Consider the following 21253-nt stretch of genomic DNA (forward strand, 5'->3'; position numbering starts at 1 on the left):
TTGGTTTTTCAAGTACTCTAATTTAATTGTATAATTGCAAATGTCTTAAAACCAGTAACACTTTTGTTAAACCACATTATGAGCCGTCTAGAGCATAATTATGCCCAGGACTTGAATGAAATGGCATCTCCTTCTTAGAGGCTAATTTAAACTCAGTGTTCCAACTGTAAATTTTGTCTTGCAGGGAGATTGCAACTTGACAAAGTTTCACGTTTTGGCACAAATTAGGCCAATTTGTGGCTAATTAACAGGGTCAATCTTAAAATCCCCTGGATGTTTATGTAAATATCTCATTGACTTCATGAATTTGACTTTATGGGGACTAGAAAAACACAGAGACATTATCTAAGTCACTACCTTGCCGTCTGGAGTACACCTAAGTCATATGCATAAATGAAGATGCAGCCTATATTAAAGTGTCCAGAGGATGGTGATTTCTATGGACAGTTCTTTGGGTAAAGGGTTATTTCCAATTTTTAAAATTATACTTCAGAATTTAAAATGCTGTGAATTTTTATTCTTTCCTCTTCATGAACATTTTCACTTTTCAAACCAAAATTCCTTCAAAGCACTAAATTCCTTAATTGACACTATTTTGTTTAACCTATAACCCCAAACCAAAGTTTATGTGGATCAATTTCAGTCTTCAGGAGTTCTCACTAAACAAACACTTTGATTCATGCTCCCAACCAGGATTTCCCTTGGGAATATCAGGATTTGATTTGTGTCTAGATCTCTACAAAGATCTATATTTTATTTAATCTGACAGAAAATACAAAGGACTCCTACCTAAATCTATAAACAGTCAAAATAACTCTCCTGTCCTCTCCAGCAGCCCTCCATCTTCCAAGATCCTATACAGTCCTCCAGATCACACAACCCTGCTTGAACAGGAAAGGCAATGGAATTATCTTAACCTCCCACAACACACAGAGAAAAGAAATGGAGGTTGAGAGAGCAGATCTTTTTTTAACCCCTGTTCCTGAACAGTCTACATAATTTAGTGATTCCATTTCAACGATATCGCTGTAGTTCTTGGATTTTTGTTAGGAGCATTTTTCTTTGTGAATGTTTTCAAAGAAACTGTCAAATTCTTTACAATAATGAGGTGAATGGAAAGTGAATGGAAAGATCTAAGTTTGCTTATCCACAAGAGTCAGTCAGCAGGCACTTATTAAATAATACTTTGTGTTTGGAATGGTGCTAGGTGATGAAGATACAAAAAAGGCCTTCAAGTTCACATTCTAATGGGGAGAGGGTATCCAAAGGGAGAAAGTGATAATGCCAAAGGCTGTAGAGTAGTTAAGAAGGATAAGAACTGGAAAAAAAAGCTATTAGCTCTGACAATTAAGAAATCATTGTGGGGCAGCTAGGTGGTGTACTGGATAGACCACTGGCCCTGGAGTCAGGAGGACCTGAGTTCAAATCTGGCCTTAGACACTTACTAGCTGTGTGACCCTGGGCTAGTCACCTGGCTCCAATTGCCAGAAAGACAGAGACAGAGAGAGATCATTGGTTAAATCTAGAGAGACCAGTTTCAGTTGAATGATGAGGTCAGACTACAGAGAGTTTGGAAGAGGGTGGACAGAGAGGAAGTAGAGGTACCTAGTATAGATATCTTTCTCCAGAAGTTTGGCTGAAAAGGGAAAGAGAGGTGTAGAATGATAACTAGTGGGAATGGCAGGGTGATGTGCAAGTTTTTAAAACATGGTGGAGACACAGATATGTTTATAGGTATCAAGGGAGGAGCCAGCATATAGAGAGAAGATGAAGATAAGATAATAGTGCGGGCAATTTTCTAGAGAAGGGGAGATGGCACGGGACCAATGATGTATATAAAAGGGTTTGCCATGGCAAAGAGAAGGGTCACTTCCTCATGTAAGACCAGAGCAAAAGAGAGATAGTTGGGGAAGATGTATAAGTGATGTGAGATGACAAGGCAGGGAGAAAAGGAAGTTCTCAGAAATATCCCCATTTTTTCAGGGAAGTAAGATCTTCACCTGAGAAGTTAGGGGAGCAAGTGCCATGAGTGACTTGAGGAGAAACCAAAGAGTCTGCCCTTGCTCCCCTTGGCTCTAGTTCTTGCTGGATCCCAAAAGATTTGCACTTGGTCTAGGCATGCGGCATTGTACAGGATGGCCACAGTATCTTGGAGGCTTGATTCCATAATTCCTCTACTTGCACAAGAACTCCTCCTACCTTTTTTCCAACAATGCTGTCAGCTTGTGTTCCTACCTCCTTAGACCAGGAGCTTCCTGATAAATGGCTTTATCTGCTAATTATCAACAAGTCTCCTCTCCTTTCTCAGCCCATTTTCGTATCTGTTCAACAAGGGTGATAATCCTCCTGCCACTTGTCTCACAGACTTGTTCTGGAGGAACACTTGATTATCTTTTTAAACAGTAGAACATGTGTACTATTTTTGTCAGATTCAACTTTTTATTGAAATAAACTTTATATAGTCTTCCACTTTACATAAGACATTTTGGATGTCCAAAGAGAGCAGCTTTCACATTATACATAGGGGGAGGCAATATATAGACACATTGGCACAATACAGTTCTGTATGAAACAGCATTTTTCAGAATTAACTGTAAACTATACTCTCTCTCAATAAACCTTCACCATCATGGAAGTCACCATGTTATCAAAGGCCCTACGATGAATTTTGTCTCCAGGGTTATAGAAGGGGTTGCACATGACATCCGCGTAGGAATTATGTAGGTTTCAAAACATACTGCAGATCTCGTTGCCTCGAAATGCTGTGTTGGAGGGATCCACCACCATAACAAACTTCACCTTGGAATTTGTCACATAGCCATATACTTTGTAGTCTTTGGTGGGGTACAGGAGTCCCAGGTAGAGCTCCCTCTGATCCACGAGGGCCTTTCTCATGGCAGAGACCTTCTCATCTACCACATCAAGAGATGTGTGCACCATATAATGGAACTTCGGCAGGGATGCTCCAGATGTAGAGTGGGTAATTCTCTTTGGTGATCACCATGATACACACCGCCATCTCGGTAGGGAAGTTAGACTATGGGTACTATTATTACTGAGGGGAAGCTCACCTATTATTAATCTGGGCTAAAATATTCCTGGTTACTAAATTCATGCTTAGATCACTTGCTGTGGACCAGGACACTTGTAGACCCGGGGCAACTTGAGTTTATTCCCCAACCCAATACCAACGATGAGGCCTGTCATGAGCCAGGAAGGACACTATGAAGCAGCCTGGGCAGTTTGAGTTTACTTTTCCCCCATGTGAATTCACCTGAAATCCAACTATAGGCCCTTTGGGCAAGGAGTATATAAGAACCAGATTCCTCTATGAAAGCATACTAGGGCCAGGGGTGGGGAACCTTCGGCCTCGAGGCCATGTGTGGCCCTCTAGTTCCTCAAGTATGGCCCTTTGACTGAATCCAAACTTCAAAGAACAAACCCCCTTAATAAAAAAGGATGCAGGTCCCCCATCCTTGAACTAGGCCATTTTTTACCAGTCATCCTGACCTATGTCTTGCCACTGGACTCATATGACTCTGGGGAGAGACTGAGGCCGATGACTTTATGCGGCCCTGCCTCACTTAAATCCAATGCAAGTCAAGACATCCTCCTCCTCATGTTATTGGTCCTCTTTGAAGACAAAGGATGAACAACAACACAAGGACTACTCCTTGGTTCTAGGGCAGAGCTGCTGTGACTTGCCACAGCACTTCCTCAAAGTCTGCCTTTATCTGAAGGCCATCAAGTATGGTTTTATTAAAGTCATTGTTTTCTCTGAACCTTTGAGCTCTGAGTGATCCATTGCACCAGATTTCAGAACAACTACTGGGACATCATGTAATGTTAATACAATGGGATGATCTTCCTTGCCCATTAATAGGCCTTATATGGAGCCTATTAAGGGAAGCTTGATTAGGGGAGGCTTGTTTGTAAGAAGGCTCATACCTTTTGCTAATATCTAATTAGGCACTGGGTCATGAGGGTTGTGGTGCCCTCTGGTTCTGAGAAGTATATATATGTATATATTCTGAGGTTAACATTTTGCCTTGGGGCTCACTCATTGGAAGAGTGTTCATGTGATTTGGCCAGATGAGACTCTGGGTAGCCATTAAGGAGTACCCCCCAGCTTTGAAAACCCAGATGCTGTGCTTCTCTGTCTGGTAACTATGTATGCAAAATGGAATCTGTCTGTTGATCTGTGCTAATTTCTCAGATAGTTAGAAGCCTTGTATGTTGATCGGTGCTATTTTCTCTGCTTGTTATTTCTGCTTGTAATCTCTTATTTTTGTTTTCTCTGAAGATCAGGGTACTGACTTTTCCCCTGAACTAAGTGAATGAGATAGATATATGGACATACAGATATATATAGATATAAGTTTAATTTTTTAAAATATTTTTAGTTTTCAGCATTGATTTCCACAAGAGTTGAATTACAAATTTTCTCCCCATTTCTACCATCCCCCCCCACTCCAAGATGGTAAATATTCTGATTGCCACATTCCCCAGTCAGCCCTCCCTTCTGTCACCCCACCCCCCCATCCCCTTTTCCCTTACTTTCTTGTAGGGCAAGATAGATTCCTATGCCCCATTGCCTGTATATCTTATTTTTGAACATCTGCTTTTAAAACTTTGAGTTCCAAATTCTCTCCCTTCTTCCCTCCCCACCCACCCTCCCTAAGAAGGAAAGCAATTCAACATAGGCCACACATGTATAATTATGTAAAACCATTCCACAATACTCATGTTGTGAAAGACTAACTATATTTTGCTCCCTCCTACTCTGTCCCCCTTTATTGAATTTTCTCCCTTGACCCTGTCCCTTTTCGAAAGTGTTTGCTTTTGTTCACCTCCTCCCCTATCTGCCCTCCCTTCTATCCTCCCCCCTTTTTTATCCCCTTCCTCCTACTTTCCTGTGGGGTAAGATACCCAATTGAGTGTGTATGTTATTCCCTCCTCAAGTCAAATCTGATGAGAGCAAGGTTCACTCATTCCCCCTCACCTGCCCCTTCTTCTCTCCAAGAGAATTGCTTTTTCTAGTCACTTTTATGTGAGATAATTTACCCCATTCTATCTCTCTCTCTTTCTCCCTCTCTCATTATATTCCTCTTTCATCTTTTAATTTGATTTCATATTTTTAGATATCATCCCTTCATACTCAACTCACCCTATGCCCTCTGTCTCTCTCTCTCTCTCTCCTCTCTCTCTCTCTCTCTATATATATATATATATATATATATATATATATATATATATATATATATACATATATATATACATATATATATATATGTATGTATATATATATATATATATATATATATTCCCTTCAGCTACCCTAATACTGAGGTCTCATGAATTACACACATCATCTTTTCATGTAGGAATGTAAACATAACAGTTCAACTTTAGTAAGTCCCTTACAATTTCTCTTTCTTGTTTATCTTTTCATGCTTCTCTGATTCTTCTTCATCTTTTCACTGAGAAAGCTTGAAAGTCCTCTATTTTATTGAAATCCATATTTTGCCTTGGAGAATGATACTCAGTTTTGCTGGGTAGGTGATTCTTGGTTTTAATCCTAGTTCCATTGACCTCCAGAATATCATATTCCAAGCCCTTCGATCCCTTAATGTTGAAGCTGCTAGATCTTGTGTTATCCTGATTGTGTTGCCACAATACTCAAATTGTTTCTTTCTGGCTGTTTGCAGTATATTCCCTTTGATCTGGGAGTTCTGGAATTTGGCAACAATATTCCCAGGAGTTTTAGGGATCTTTTTCAGGAGGCAATCAGTGGATTCTTTCAATTTCTATTTTACCCTCTGGCTCTAGAATATCAGGGCAGTTCTCCTTGGTAATTTTTTTGATCATGGCTTTCAGGTAGTCCAATAATTTTTAAATTATCTCTCCTGGATCTATTTTCCAGGTCAGTGGTTTTTCCAATGAGATATTTCACATTCTCTTCCATTTTTTCATTCCTTTGGTTCTGTTTTATAATATCTTGATTTCTCATAAAGTCACTAGCTTCCACTTGCTCCAATCTAATTTTATTTTGCTTTTTGGCAGGGCAATCAGGGTTAAGTGACTTGCCCAAGGTCACACAGCTAGTACAGCTGTCAAGTGTCTGAGGCCAGATTTGAACTCAGGTACTCCTGACTCCAGGGCCAGTGCTCTACTCACTGCGCCACCTAGCTGCCCCCCTCCAATCTAATTTTTAGGTAGTATTTTCTTCAGTGGTCTTTTGGACCTCCTTTTTCATTTGGCTAATTCTGCCTTTCAAGGCATTCTCTCCTCATTGATTTTTTGGAGCTCTTTTGCCATTTGAGTTAGCCTATTTTTAAGGTGTTATTTTCTTCAGTACTTTTTTGGGTCTCCTTTAACAAGTCATTGATTTTTTTTTCATGGTTTTCTCGCATCACTCTCATTTCTCTTCCCAATTTTTCCTCTACTTCTCTTATTTGCTTTTCCAATCCTTTTTGAGCTCTTCCATGGCCTGAGCCCAATTCATATTTTTCTTGGAGGCTTTGATGTAGTCTCTTTGACTTTGTTGACTTCTTCTGGCTGTATGTTTTGGTCTTCTTTGCCACCAAAAAAAAATTCCGGAGTCTGAATCTGAGACCATATTTGCTGCCTGTTCATATTCCCAGCCAACTACTTGACCCTTGAGCTTTTGTCTGGGTATGACTGCTTACAGAGTAGAGAGTACTTTGTTCCAAGCTTGAGGGGCTGCACTGCTATTTTCAGAGCTACTTCTATACAGCAAGCTGTGCCACACCAGCACTCCTTCTCCCCCAAGAACCACCAACCAGGATTGTGGCCCAGATCCAGGCAGGGCAAAGCAGGCTTTGCACTCCCACTCTAATCCACTGCTTAATTCCTCCCACCAGGTGGGCCTGGGGCCAGAAGCAACTGTAGCTGTAGCTCTGGAAGCAGTCCCAGAGCTGCACCACCTCCACCACCCTGGGGCAGTGGCCAACAGCGAATTCCTTTCACTCTGTCCCTGCAGGTTTTCCCACTAACCTTCTCTGTTGTCTTTGGCATTTGTGGGTTGAGAAGTCTGGTAACTGCCACAGCTCACTGATTCAGGGCACTATGGCCTGTTCCACCTAGCTCCCAGTCTGGTTGGTCCTAGAGTGGCCCATACTGGGCTCTGCTCTGCTCCGCTCCCAGCTCTGTGTGATAGACCTTTCCCAGTGACTATCCAGGCTGCCCTGGGCTGGAACCCTGCTTCTCTTTGCTATTTTGGGGGTTCTACAGCTCTAGAATTTGTTCAGAGCCATTTTTATAGGTGTTTGGAGGGACCTGGGAGGGGGGAGCTTAGGCAAGTCCCTGCTTTCCAGCTGCCATCTTGATATATGTTTAATTAAAGTAAGATTGTTGACCCCTTTAAAATTGCTTTCTTTTAGAAAAGCAGATCAAAGAACCTGTGCTAGCAGCCATCCTGAGTATGCCAGTGTGGTTGCTCACCACCAACTGTGGTTACACACCATTAGTAGGTAACATGTTCTAATAGATCCATTCACTTAACTTCCCCTTATCTATAAAATGAAGGTGTTGGACTAATTGGCTTCTGAAGCCCCTCCCAGCTCTAAGTCTGTGGTCCTACAATTCTTCTGGAGACAATATCTTATCCAGAGTAACAATTCTTATGGCTTTAGAATTTTGTTTCTTATCAAATCTAGAATTGGAAGTTACCTTGGAGATCATCTTCATCTTCATTTTCCAGGTGAGGAATCTGAGGCTCAAAAAAATGCTGTGATTTGCCCAAGGCCACACAGGTAACCTATAATCATGACAATTGCCAAGAACTAGAGCAGACTAGTGAAAAAGATTTTTAAATGGGGTGAGGCTTTATGTCCCACAAGTAACATCATAGGGTGACTTCCCTATGCCTAGGGTCAACACTAAGAGACAGTGTTGTGTAGTAGAAAGAACACTGGACTTGGGTTTCCAGACTGAGGTCAAGTCCTACATGATTTGGGGCAAATTCCTTAATCTATCTAAGACTCAGCTTTTTCAACCACAAAATGGACATAGTAATAATTGCCCAGCCAATCTCAAAAGAGTGCCATAAGGAAAAAAAGATAATGTATGTAAAGTACTTGTAAAGGCTACATAAATGTTAGCCATTACAAGACTCTCTTCTGCACAGGGTGATTAGTGGCTCAGCCTGCCTGGCTACCTTTTTTGGTCTCTGCACTGCAATTTGCTTAATCTTGACCACTAGAGACCTTTTCTTGCTCAAAAAATTATATGTTAGTATTAATTTAGAAATATTTTCACTTAATTGCCCATAATATAGCACTGAGGTATATTTTTTATTATTTGTTACAGTTGTAAAAAAAGTTTATGTTCCCCGGTTCTTAGTTAATGTTTCCTTAGGAGATATTCGAAGCCATTAACAGTTTTAAATTGCTAAATCTTGCAAATGGATATTAGTGCCTTTCCGTCCAGTTTTTTTTTCCTTAATCAAAAACACATGTGACCTACGGCAAGCCACATAGCCTCTCTGGGCTTCAGTTTCCTCATTTTCCTTTAAAATAAAGGAATCGGGCTAGATTGCCTGTGAGAATCCCTTTCAGTTTGGAAACTATCATCCTATGATCTAGCAAATGGGTAATAACCAAACGAATTCATTTATTATATCATAGAATGGAAACAAAAGTAGATCATCAAAACATCTCCCAAATTTGACCTGAACCACACAACAGCACATTCTGTCTGGGTCCACAATCTTGACATTACAAAAGGGTCTATAAACTACATATACACAGCAGCTGAACTGACCAATGCATGGTTCTGCCTTGCTTCTCTTGGGCATTGCCATTGTGGAATATCCTTTTCACTGTCAATATTCAGTTTGGCAAGGTCTCTTGACAGAATCCCGCTTTCCTAGGAGGATGCAGGATATCAGTTAAGGCAAAAAGTGGAGACCTTCATCTAGCCAGGGCCAAGAACTAATCTGTGCATGACGATGTGTGTGCTTTCCTTCATTGAACATATCTCCCAGAAGGCTTTGGGCAAACAAGACATTAGTCCCTGAAATGACTTCCCATGGACATCTAAGGAATGGAAGGATATTACTAATTCAGAGATTTTTCAAGGTGAAGATTGGAGAAGCTTAGAGGAGGGAGAGATTGTGAGGAGAAACAGAGACAGAACAGTGAAATACAGGCAGGGATGAGAGAGAGAGAGAGAGAGAGAGAGAGAGAGAGAGAGAGAGAGAGAGAGGAAAGAGGGAGAGGAAGAGGGAGAGAGAGAGGAGGAGGAGGAGGAGAGGCACTGAGCACATTAACTTTCTGTTTCTTTCACCTGCTCAAGAAGAGTCAGCAATCCAGAGCAGGGAGTATTAGCTGAATTGAGATTTTTGCACATATCCTCTTCTCTCCTCTGACACTGCCACCACTCTGGTCCAAGTCTTCATCACCTCACTCATGGACTATTACAATAGCCTACTGGTTGTTCTCCATGCCTCAAGCCTCTACTTTCAGTCCATCCTCTACTCAGCTGTTAAATTGATCTTCCTAAAGCACAGGTCTGACCATGTCACTTCCCTATTCAGTCAACTCCAATGGCTCTCTATTACTTCCTAGATCAAATATAAAATCCTGTTTGATTTAAACCCCTTCATAATCTGACTCCCTCCTACTTGCACCATACACTCCATCCCTAGAGAGTTCCTCCTCTCTTATTGCTTTAAATATTAATTATATGCTTGTGACTCCCTCTCTAGCCTCAACCTTTTAACCAAGGTCAAGTCCTATACTTCCAAGTTATATACTTGGCTTGTTTTGTCAATATCTAAGATTCAGCATATAGAAATCCAACTCATCATTTCCCAATGCTTCAAATCACCTCTTCTTAGCAATTTGTCTCAATACCCTAAAAAATCATTTTAAGCATATTTTTATTTGCAATTACCGCTTGACCCCTTATTTCCAATTAGTGACCAAATTTTCCCAAGTGACTTTGGCCAATTCATTTAAAACCTATAGTTCTTTATCTTCATGTCCGTAAAATATAGTTCATAATTCATAGAAAATAATCTAGAGCCAGAAGGAACTTCAGAGGCCATCTCACTCAAATCATGATTTTATAGATGCATGAACTGAGGTCCAGGATGATCAAGTGATTTGTGGGTAAAATAGATGGTGTCTGAGATTCCTCACAACTCTAAAATTCTATGATTGCATGAATTAGTGTGATCCATTGTTTTATCTGTCAGCTTTGTCTCTTCTCCATTTCTACTTTATTCCTATGACACTGCCCTAGTCTAGACCTCATTACCTAATACCTACATTACTGTAATAGTATTATAATTGGTCTTATTACCTCTAGCTTATTTCCCCATCCAATCTATACTCAACACCACTTTCACACATCACCCTCCTTATTCTGAAGTCCTACAAAGCTTTGCTCCCTGTCGCCTATCATGTCAAGTCCATACTTGTCTACATGACTTTCATGACTCTCCATGATCTGGTCCTACCTTACCTATCCAATCTTCCCTTCTACTGTTTCTCAATACATAAGCACTGTTTCAACCATTCTGATAATCTTATCACACCCTACTTCCCAAATAAATATGACATTTTTTCCTTCCTCTCTGCCTTTGTTCAGAAAATCTCCCCAACCTCACATGTGCTCCCCAACTCTCTCCATCTATCCAAATTCTACACATCTTTTAAGGCACAACTGAAATCCCATCTGTTTAGTAGTACTAATGATAATAACTAGCATTATATATAACCTTAAGGATTGCAATGCACTTTGCATATTTAGATGTTTTCTCATTGACTTTCACAATAGCCCTATGAGGCAGATGCTATGATTATCCCCATTTTACAGCTGAGGAAACTGAGGCAGAGAGTAGTTAAATGACTTGCCCAGGATCACACAGATGGTAAGTGGGTGAGGCAGGATTCAGACTCAAATCAGTCTGATATCAAATTCCAGCCCTATCCACTATGCCATCTAGAATTTAGTAATAAATTCCAAAATGTTGACAGAAATGGGAGTCAAAATCACTAAACTATGGTCTGAAAAATTCTTCTTCCAATTTTTTTGAAAATTAGATCACTTGTATATCTTCAGTCCTGTGGTACTTCTATCCCCATGATTTCCAAAAGATCACCAGTGGCTGTTTTGTATTCATATTTATCAGTGGTTTCAGTATCCCGCAACGTGGCTCATCTGAGCCTGATGACTTGAATTCTTTGATAGCAGTTAAATGCTTGTTCTCTAACCATGTCTTCACTTGTCTTGGCTATAACTTCTCATGATCAACTGTCTATCCTTCCCAGTATAAAGATTGCCCCCTTGATATGAAAAAATAGAATTGCATTCTTCTACGTTCTCTCCATCATCCATTATCATTATCTCATATCCGCTGCAATCCTATCCTTTCTTCAATACAATCCAGCTAAATTATCTTGAATCACTCTTCATCAGTCCAGCTCATTCTGAGTCCTACTAATCATAACATTCCTCTTAAAGCTTGTGCTACTCTGCAGTAGCAAAGAACTGGAAACAAAGTGGATTCACATTGATTGGGAATGGCATGTGTGTATGCATGTATATGTAAAAATATATATATTGCAAAGCACTTTGCAATTTACATGCTTTCCCATTTGGCCTTCACAACAATCCTGTGAAGTAGGTGCTATTATTATCCCCATTTTACAGTTGAGAAAACTGAGGCAGGGAGTGGTTAAATGACGTACCCAGGGTCATGCAGCTAGTAAGTGGCAGGAGCAAGATTCTCAAAAAAAAATAGATATGTATATGTATACATACAGCTATAATAGAAAACTGTTTGCAGTAAAAAGTGGCAAATATGACTAATTTTAAAGTGGAGTGATTTGTAGAACAGTTGCAGAACCAAATAAGTACAACCTTAAGAACGATACACATAACAGCTACAACAATGTGATGTGAACAGATGACTAAAAGGAAGTCAAATGTTGAGTAACTGAAGAACCAGTGAAGGTCCAAAGAAACAGACAATGAAACCTATCCCCCTTTCTTGGCAGACTAAAACTGAATAGTTTACACACTGCCAATTTTCATCATAGTATCAGATAACTTTGCTTAATTGTTTTCCTTTGCCATGAGGAGAGAAAGGCTCAATTGGAGGTCACTAAAATGACTAAGATCTAAAGGCAAAAGGCAGCAATAACATTATAAAAGACTGTGCAACTAGTTTGTATTGTCCTCAGTTAACTGCCCTTCCTTCTGTCTATCCCCTAAACATTTTTTCATTTAATTTAGTCATTGAGTTCACTATGAATACATATCTCTCTCTAGGCTAGTCCTCCTTTTCTTGCTCTTTGGAATCATCTGTATTAGCATTACCATTTGAGAATATCACATCCTTCTTGGACCAACTTTGTCCATACAATTTTTCAGCCATTTATCCCAACTCTCTTTTCTCTGAACTCTGAAATCAGTTCCACCAAAATCTAGAGTAAATATCACACATTCCAGGCTTTCATTTATTTTTTAACCATGAATTATAAGACATGGTTGTTTTCTCTCAAGGTTCCCATCATTCCTACTTCAGCAATCTATCCCTCTTTGTTGGTCAGTATCAGGCCCAAAATAGGCCTCATCACTTTCTCTATCTTTTAAAAAAATTAAATTTACCATCAAGTCAAGAATTTATCACCCACTCCAGTCTTATCATAAAGGGTTCCAAGAAGATTTCCAGATACCGAAGTCCATCAACAGTATTACATTATGTCTCCATATCAGCTCTATGATCTTTTTTCCTAAACTCATCATCCATCTCCTCCTTTTGACAGTGCAGCCTCTAGTACAATCCCACTACAGTATCACTTCCCTTTCTCCCTCCATTTATCCTTCACTTACACGTTGTCAATTGTTATCATACTATCAGATATTTTTGCTTAATTATTTTCCTTTGCCCTGAGGAGAGGGAGGCTCAATTGGAGTTGCTAAAATGACTAAGAAGAAAAAATAAAATTAAAATTAAAAAAATGACTAAGAAGTAAAGACAAAAGATACCTTACTCCCTCCGACTTGCAGATTCTAACAATATATGTTGCTATATTCTATAATATTTCATCATCCTTTTATATGTTCTGTTGTTTTTCATTAAGCTCTATCCCTGCATTATCGTATCTAGATATGAGTTACAACCACCAAATCTCAGCCATAACTTCAAGTTCAAATTTACTTTCTTATTTCAAGGTCTCTAGTTCACACTACTGTTACTGGCATGGGTATTTGTGTTTGGACCTGAGGTCATGGTCTTGTTATAGACCCACTTATCAAATATTGTTTCCTAAGAACTACTCAAATACTTCTTGATCTCTCTTTTATGTCATGGCCTGTTTCTCTGATGTCATGCCTGTCAGACTTTTCAAGTGCATCATCTTGAGTGAAGGAAAATTGACAAATCCATGTATGCAGTTTCTCCCTCTCCTATCATTTTATTTTAAAGAACATGTTTACTTGATTCTGGGGAAATCTATTTTACCACTCTCATTAGGTATACTGAATCCTTAGCCTCTCCTCCCCAAAAAATCATAAATTCAAATTCCTTTCTCAGATACAATCTTCTTAATCAAGTGGTGGCTTCCCAAATCTGCCTTTCTAAATCCCCTCCACTCAATTGGCAGAAGGGATAAAAAACATCACTTGCACCCCTAAAGCAGGAGTGTGCTGGAGCCAGCTCCACAAGAGCTAATTGTTAAATTTTCAATGTATTTATACCTCAGAAATTAGCAAAGGGTTTATTTATTGTTTTGTCCAATTTTTTAAATTGATGAATAAAATGTTAACAAAGCAGATTAAATTTTACAGTGTGTCAGAGAGACATTTTTTTTTTAATACAGGAGAGCCAGTTGTTAAACATTTACCAGCACACACTGCCCTAAGGTCTTCAATCTCTTGCTTATGGCTGCGAATCTTTCTAACTTCCTTATGACTCTCTCACTAATCCCCACTTAATTCATAAGAAGCTGACAGTGGCCATCATATTGACAAGCATTGGGAGCTTCCCTCTCATTCCAGAAAAGATGACAGATCTCCGAGCTGTTCACGTATGGTCATATCTGCCTTCACAGAAAGGCACAATCACTATGACCATGCCTTCTTTCTTTGAACAATATTGAAGGGCTTCTCTCATGGAAACACCTAGAAACCTTCATCACTTCTCCTTGGAGCATGAGAAGCTACTCCTTCCTCAGAGGGTTCCTGTCTATCCTCTTATAGGAAAAACCTCATGTCTATTATGAAGTTCTAACATTTCTGTGGTCCTTCTTCCCTTCTTTTTCTGTGCTCCATTCTTCTATTCTTCAACATCGTAATACTGCCTCTCCAGATTCTTGTTACTCTTTCACTTTAAATACTTCTATTATTTCAAGAAATGCTTTATTCTTCCATGTTACAGCATAAGAACATGTTATAATATGTGTTCATAGAGAAGGAACTACCTGTCCCTACAGAACTGCATGTGGGTCAGATGACATTAACTAGGAGAGTAAAGAAAGTATTCCTTACAAACCCTTTTAACTTTTCTATTCAGGACACCAGCTCTGCAAGAAGAATATGATTTCTCTTTGTTATACAGTGAAGGAAGTTTTTTATTTCAATTTCCATCACAATTATAACAATACATAATATTTTCATAAGCAAAACCCTGTTTACTGTCACAGTTAACTGAGAAATCACAGCAGTCTCCAAGCTTGTTCAAACTGTCATCTGGATAAATCTATGTTAGTTCTAGTAATCCCTAATTTACTAATTCAAACAATAGTCATGTCAATGAGGGATTTATTCCAGCAGCTGAGGTACTATTGCCAGGGTCAATAAACATGAAAACATACATTATTACATCTTGTCATATGGTAAATTCAAGTGAGAGAAGCTAGATTCTTTTCAAGGTTCAAAACTTACTCAGGTATCATTTATAGCTCCTTTGAATGGAGAAATATGGACAAAAAATAGTTCACTGTATTCTTAAGAGATAGAAAATCTCTGGAAGAAGGAAAATTTATGTAAAATGAAGATCCCTAAGACTCTCTCGGTTGAACTGAGTTACTTCACTCCTGATGGGAGAGGTCCCCTCACTCTGTATTGTCTGGTATATATTCTCCTCTGTATACCTTCTCTAATTTCTGTCTTACTACTAATTTGAACAAATGGATTTTCTTTTTTAAAAAAAATTCCAGAGTTCTTGTATGTATTGCTGGTGCATTATAGTGATTTACCTTGCTACATTATCAGAGGGAGTTTCCTCACAGAAAACTCTCTAGACCAATTAAATCCGAGGTCTGGACCAAATACACACACGCACGCACAGGCACACACACATATATGCATATATATACAATACACATATACACACACCACATGCATGTGTGGATATATTAGTACTCATATGTTTGTATATACATATATGTAAGCTCCATGATGGCAGGAATCAAATCTTATCCACATTCTTTATTTCTCCCAGGGTCTAGTATACAGTAGTCATTTTTAATATTTATAGTATTAAACTTTAAAGTCTGTAAGTTTTTTTGAGGCTAGGTCTCCCTGTCTGGCTCTGACTGGAAGTGTTATTACCAATTAGGGGCCCAATCCCACTGCTGATAGCATGGAAGCTTTGATCTGCTCCATTTGCAATCTGGGCCATTTTGCCCCATCCTTAGACACCGTGGGGGCCCCTCATTCCTGGGAGCTCACCATACTGACACCTGATAGGGCAGACACCAGATTGGCTTTAGCCCGACTGCAGCTCAGAAATCCTGAACTCAGTGACCCACCAGCCTCAGCCGCCCCTAGTATCAGGGAACAGAGGCATGGTCCACCATGCTTAGCTACAAATTTTATACAAGACTATTTATTAAGGACATGTAGGCCAATGGCACTATATGAAACATGTATGAAACAAAAGAGATGGTTTCTGCTTTATAAAAGATTACAATCTCAATTAAATGATATAATTTTGGAGATAGATCCTAGAGCAGAACTTCTCTTCTTCCTTCACATCCTACCCTATCACCACCACTATTTCACAGATGAGAAAAGTAAAGTGAATTGTGCATTAGACAACATTTAAAGGAAAAAACCAATAACAAATAGATGGATATCTGAAACATGACGGGAAAGGGTGATGGTTCAGCCCTCTTATTTTTAAAGATCTACACAGGGATGGAGATTCCATAATATCCTTTAATAGCCCTCTGAAGCCTTATAGCCCCCAAGTTCTTCCTTAAGTCTAACCAGACTCTCAAAATGCAGCTTAAATCCACCTCCTTTTGTTTGCCAGTCCTCTGAGGCAGAGCAGATAAGAAGCCAGAGAAAAAGCCATCTGGGACTGGGGCTTTAGCAGAATTCACAACAAAAGGCCTTCATTCAATTCCCAGCGCTCTTTGGGTCTAGTCAGCACAGAATTATCTTAAATTTGCCACAATGATCCCAAATCCCTTACGTTAGTCCAACACATTATGACACCTTGAAGGAAATACATAGACTTAAGAGAGGAAAAATAGGTTGGCAATGAAGGGGACCAGCAGTAACTCTCTGTCATGAAACCACATTAATGTTTTTTAACTATTACATTTTTAATTCTCTAAAAATGCTTTCTTCTGATGGCCAATCCCTGCTTTTTTCCATTGTTGTTTTTTCTGTTTGCAGGTGGAGCAGTTATGAGAGAGGGATACCAAAAAGAGAATGATCTAGCTTAGATATTCATGTGTGGTCAGTATACTATCCAAAGCACAGGCTATTTAACTGTTTTGCCCATCCCCAACCCCTGTCCAAGCTGAGAAAGGAAATGATATTACAGCTACAATATAGGCCACAAGAGAAGGACGGAGAACCCATGGAGCTAAGTAAAATCCCAGTGGAGTTTCTGCAGTAAATCAAATAGATGAGAAGAAGGAACCAAGGTTTCAGTCTTTGGAAAGATAAATGATCCTGCAAAGTATAGGAAAGGGTTGAGGGTTCAATTCAACAGCAAACATTTATTAAGAACAAACCAACAATGCACTCGGGCATTGTAAGGTATAGGAATATAGGATCATAGAATTATAGCAGGAAGGGACCTCAGAGGCCTTCTAGTCCAACTCTTTCAATTTACAGATGAGGAAACTGAGGCCCAGGGAAATTAAGTGCCTTAGCCAGGGTCACACACACAGTAAGCATCAAACAGATCCTACTCACAAGGAGTTAGAAAGAGGGAAAGACGTATACACACAAAAATACAAAGAAAAGATCCAGGCAAAGTATTATGAGAAATTTAAGGAGGGAGAGATAATACTCAACTATGGGCAACAGGGAAAGCTTCATGGAGAAGCTGGGACTTGAGCTGGATCTCGAAGGCAAGGAGGCAGATGGAGATAAGAGATTGCATAATCCAGGCAAAGAAGAAAATGTGAGCAAAGGTGTGGAAAGAAGAGAAGGAAGGATGATGCCCAAATGACTGTAGAAAAACAAAAAGTATCCTAGGGAATTTGGAGGAACCCTCACTATTGCAGGCATCATAAACACACAGAGAATGAATAGACTTTTTTTGAAGCAATCGGGGTTAAGTGACTCACCCAGGGTCACACAGCTAGTAAGTGTATGAGGCTGGAATGAATAGTCTTAAAAGTAAATACAGAAACAATCTGAGACAAAGTCTCAAAAGATAAGATATGGCTGGAAAACATAAGAAACAAAAGAATGGGAAGAATAAGAATCAGAAAATCAAGGTTTTATGATAAAGGTGCCAAACTATTCTCAATAGGTTTATTTAAGTTTTGTTCAATTATAGGCATATTAAATCTTAAAGTATGTGTTCCCTTTCAAAAATCATGTTGTTTAATGTTACTGTGATTAACTGTCCTGAAGGTATTTTTACATTTAAAAAGAAATTGAAATGGTAAAACAATCCAATCACTACTTCAGATAACCAAGTGATTATATAAGCATGTGTTGAACCATTTGACCATAAAAAAGACACTACTACCCACCAAGACCACTAGATGTGGGTTAGATGCCAATACGGTTAGGTGAATTTAAAATTAATTGAATGAGTTAAACCAAAGAATAATCATTTAAAATTAATGTGAACTTGAAATGAGATCTCTATGGGAATGTCCCAGGGATCTGTCCTGGGCTCTGTGCTCCTTAATATTTTTATCAGTAACTTGGAGAAAGGCCTACATGTCATGCTTATCAAATTTTCAAAAATTAAAAAGCTGAAAGTGGTAACTAACACATTAGAACAGTCTAGGACAGAGGTTTCAAACTTGTGGCCTGCCCCCTCATGTGGCTTTAAAAAAAATACAACATAGATAATATTAATTTTTTCATTTAATTCCAAGTCAACATGCAGTCCATACTTTCTTGAATTTTACATGACTGGTCTAGGGTCCTGAGACAAATCTAAGAAAATGGTATTTAATTAGAACAAGTGCAAAGTCTTACTCTTAGGCTCAAAAAGTCAATTATACAAATGCTGGATGGGGAGGTGCTACTGGATAACAATTAAGAAAAAAAGATTTGGGGATTTCATGCACTGCAAATTCAATATTAAATAACACTGTGATGTGATTTTAAAAATCAGTCTTTACATTAAAAGAAACATAACATTTTGTGATGAAGGAGATGTTAATTTCACTGTACTCTGCTCTGGTCAGATCTCATTATTGTGTTCAATTCTGGATGCTAAATTCTACAAAAGGCATTGACACATTCAGCATGTCCAAGATGGAATGGGAAACATAATAAGTAAAATAATGAGAGGAGTAAGAATCCGAAAGATTTAAATTTTTAAAATTTAAAGAACTAAATTTTTTAACCTTGAGAAGCAAAGAGCATGATAACTGTCTTGAAGTTTCTGATAGGCTGTCATCTGAAAGTAAAATTAGAATTGTTTTGTTTGATCTCAGAGAGTCAGGATCAGTGACAGTATACAAGTTGCAGAGAGGCAGACTTTGGCTCTAAATAGAAAACTTTCTAACAATTAAAGTTGTTTAAAAGTAGAACAAGCTATCTTGGGAAGTAGCATGTTCTCATTCCATAGAAACCTCTCAGTAGAAGCTGACTGACCACTTCCGAATATTGTCGAGGAGATCTTTGGTCAGACATAGTGAGGTTCAGTCCAGCTCTTAGATTCTGTAATTCTTTGATGCTGTAACTAAAGGGGAAAATGAGTAGTCTCTTGAGTTCCTAACTTGTAATTCTAAACATATGGAGTGACCAGAGACAAGTCACTTCTCCCATTTCTCCCTTATCTTTGTTGACCACCTGGAAAAGTGAAGTAAATCTTGTATTTTCCACTTCTAGTGTAGTATCCCTAAAACTAGGCTGCTTTAGCAGGTCAAGGATAAAAAGTTTCCACAGAATTTTTATAGCAAGATTTTTGTGGTAATAAAGAACTAGAAATAAAGTGGGTACCCAGCAAATCAGGAATAGCTAAATGAATTGTTATGTCACAATATTAGAGATCCAGAGGTGGAAGAGAATTCAAAGATAATCAATCCAACCTCTTCATTTTACAGATGAGGAAACAGATCCAAGTAGCTTAAGTGATTAAGTATCAAAGGCAGGATTTGACCCCAAGTTCTCTGCTTCCAGAGTAAGAATCAGAAAGTCAAAGAATGTGAGCAAAATGGAGTTTTACCACACAATAAGAAATAATAAATATTAATCATTTAAAAGTCACATGGAAAGACTTGTATGAGCAGATCTGGAGTGAAGTAAGCAGAACCAGTGTGAAAATACACACAATGACTACAATAATAGAAACGAAAAGCAAAGAAAATTGAATACCACATAATTATAACATTCAAGCTTGTCCCGGGAGAAAGATCGAGAAAATGTATCTCCTTCCCTTCATTGGAAATGTGTAATATTATGGGTGTGGAACATTGCATATTCTATCAGAGAAGCTCATCATTGGCTGGTTTTGCTTAAGTGATACTTATTCATTGTTATGATTGGCTCACTTAGGGGCAGAGGCATATTTAGAAATCTTTGTGATGGAAAAACAAAAGTCATCAGCATTAAAACTTTTTTGAAATCAAAATAGTGATTTAAAAAACCAAAAACACATTGTACCAAGAAGCTTCATGCAATATTTATGCATTTGAACAGGTCCATGAAATTGCTTGCAGCTTTAAAGGGCAGCGTGGTGTGGTAGATAAAGCACTGGACCTAGCATCAGAAGACCAGGGTTCCAATCCCAGCTTTGCCATTTCCTATCTGTGTGACCCTTGTCAAGTCAGTCAACCTTTTTGAGACTCATCTGTAAGAACAGAATAATAAAATGTGCTCTCCCTACCACATTTGGTGGTTGTGGATCAAGAACTGTGGAAACCTTAAGCATGATATAGATGTAAATTATTGTTGGTCTGGAGGAGCTCTCCCACCAAAGGTGGTTCTTGTTAACTTATAGAATTTTGGAGTTGGGAGGGAACCCAAAAGACTATCTAATTTTTGCTGTAGCCACATGTGGCCTGCAACACTTCCCAGTGTGGCCAGAACCAGACTAAATGTAATTGGGAAATATTTAACAAAATAAATAAAATAAAACTAAATATAGATAACATGACATTTTTTGATGGAGTCAATGTACTGCAACAGAGATCTTTATGCACCAATTAGTGGCCCCCATTCTTATTCAAATTTGACATATTATTCTAATCTACCTGCTGGTCTATACAAGAATTTACTCTGCAACAGCCCAGGGATATGGCCATCTGTCCTCTGCTTAGACTGATTCAGGTATCTTAGAAAAGAGAGGCAAAATGTAAGAGTCTGGAAGGAGAAGACTAGGCTGAAAGGAATGGATGCCTGCTAGTAAGTTCAACGCTTAGGCTTCTGGTTGACTTAGGAAGTAAGGCCATGTAATACATAAGCCTTTCTTCCTAGGGCCTTGCCCTATCCTACCTCCTCTGTTTTATAAGACCAAATATCCTCAATGTACTGAGTATGAAACAAGCCAAGGTTATATTTATTTATCCACATATGCCCAAAGATATAGCCAGTTTTTCCATATAATTCAAGTAGTCATAATTCTCATTAACCATTCAAATTTGTAAGTACAGGAACCCCAAGTATACTTGGTTTTATTTTGTCAATAAATGAAATTTGTCAATAAATGAAACAGGGCAAATTGAATTATGGCAGAATTTTCTTCCATGTAATCCTTTTCCTTCTCCCCTTATGCATACAAGCAGCTAAGACATAGCACAAGATGATATATCCCCACGGAATTTGGTGCAATATTTTGTCATTC

The 21253-nt window shown here is 38.7% G+C and overlaps 1 pseudogene; it reads right to left on the reverse strand.

Moving 5' to 3' along the window:
- Positions 1–2610: 2610 nt before the first annotated feature.
- On the reverse strand, positions 2611–3019 carry LOC118829657 (annotated as a pseudogene).
- Positions 3020–21253: the final 18234 nt, after the last annotated feature.

This window comes from Trichosurus vulpecula, chromosome 8 (genome assembly GCF_011100635.1).
Source record: "Trichosurus vulpecula isolate mTriVul1 chromosome 8, mTriVul1.pri, whole genome shotgun sequence".
In the NCBI taxonomy this organism is placed as follows: domain Eukaryota; kingdom Metazoa; phylum Chordata; class Mammalia; order Diprotodontia; family Phalangeridae; genus Trichosurus; species Trichosurus vulpecula.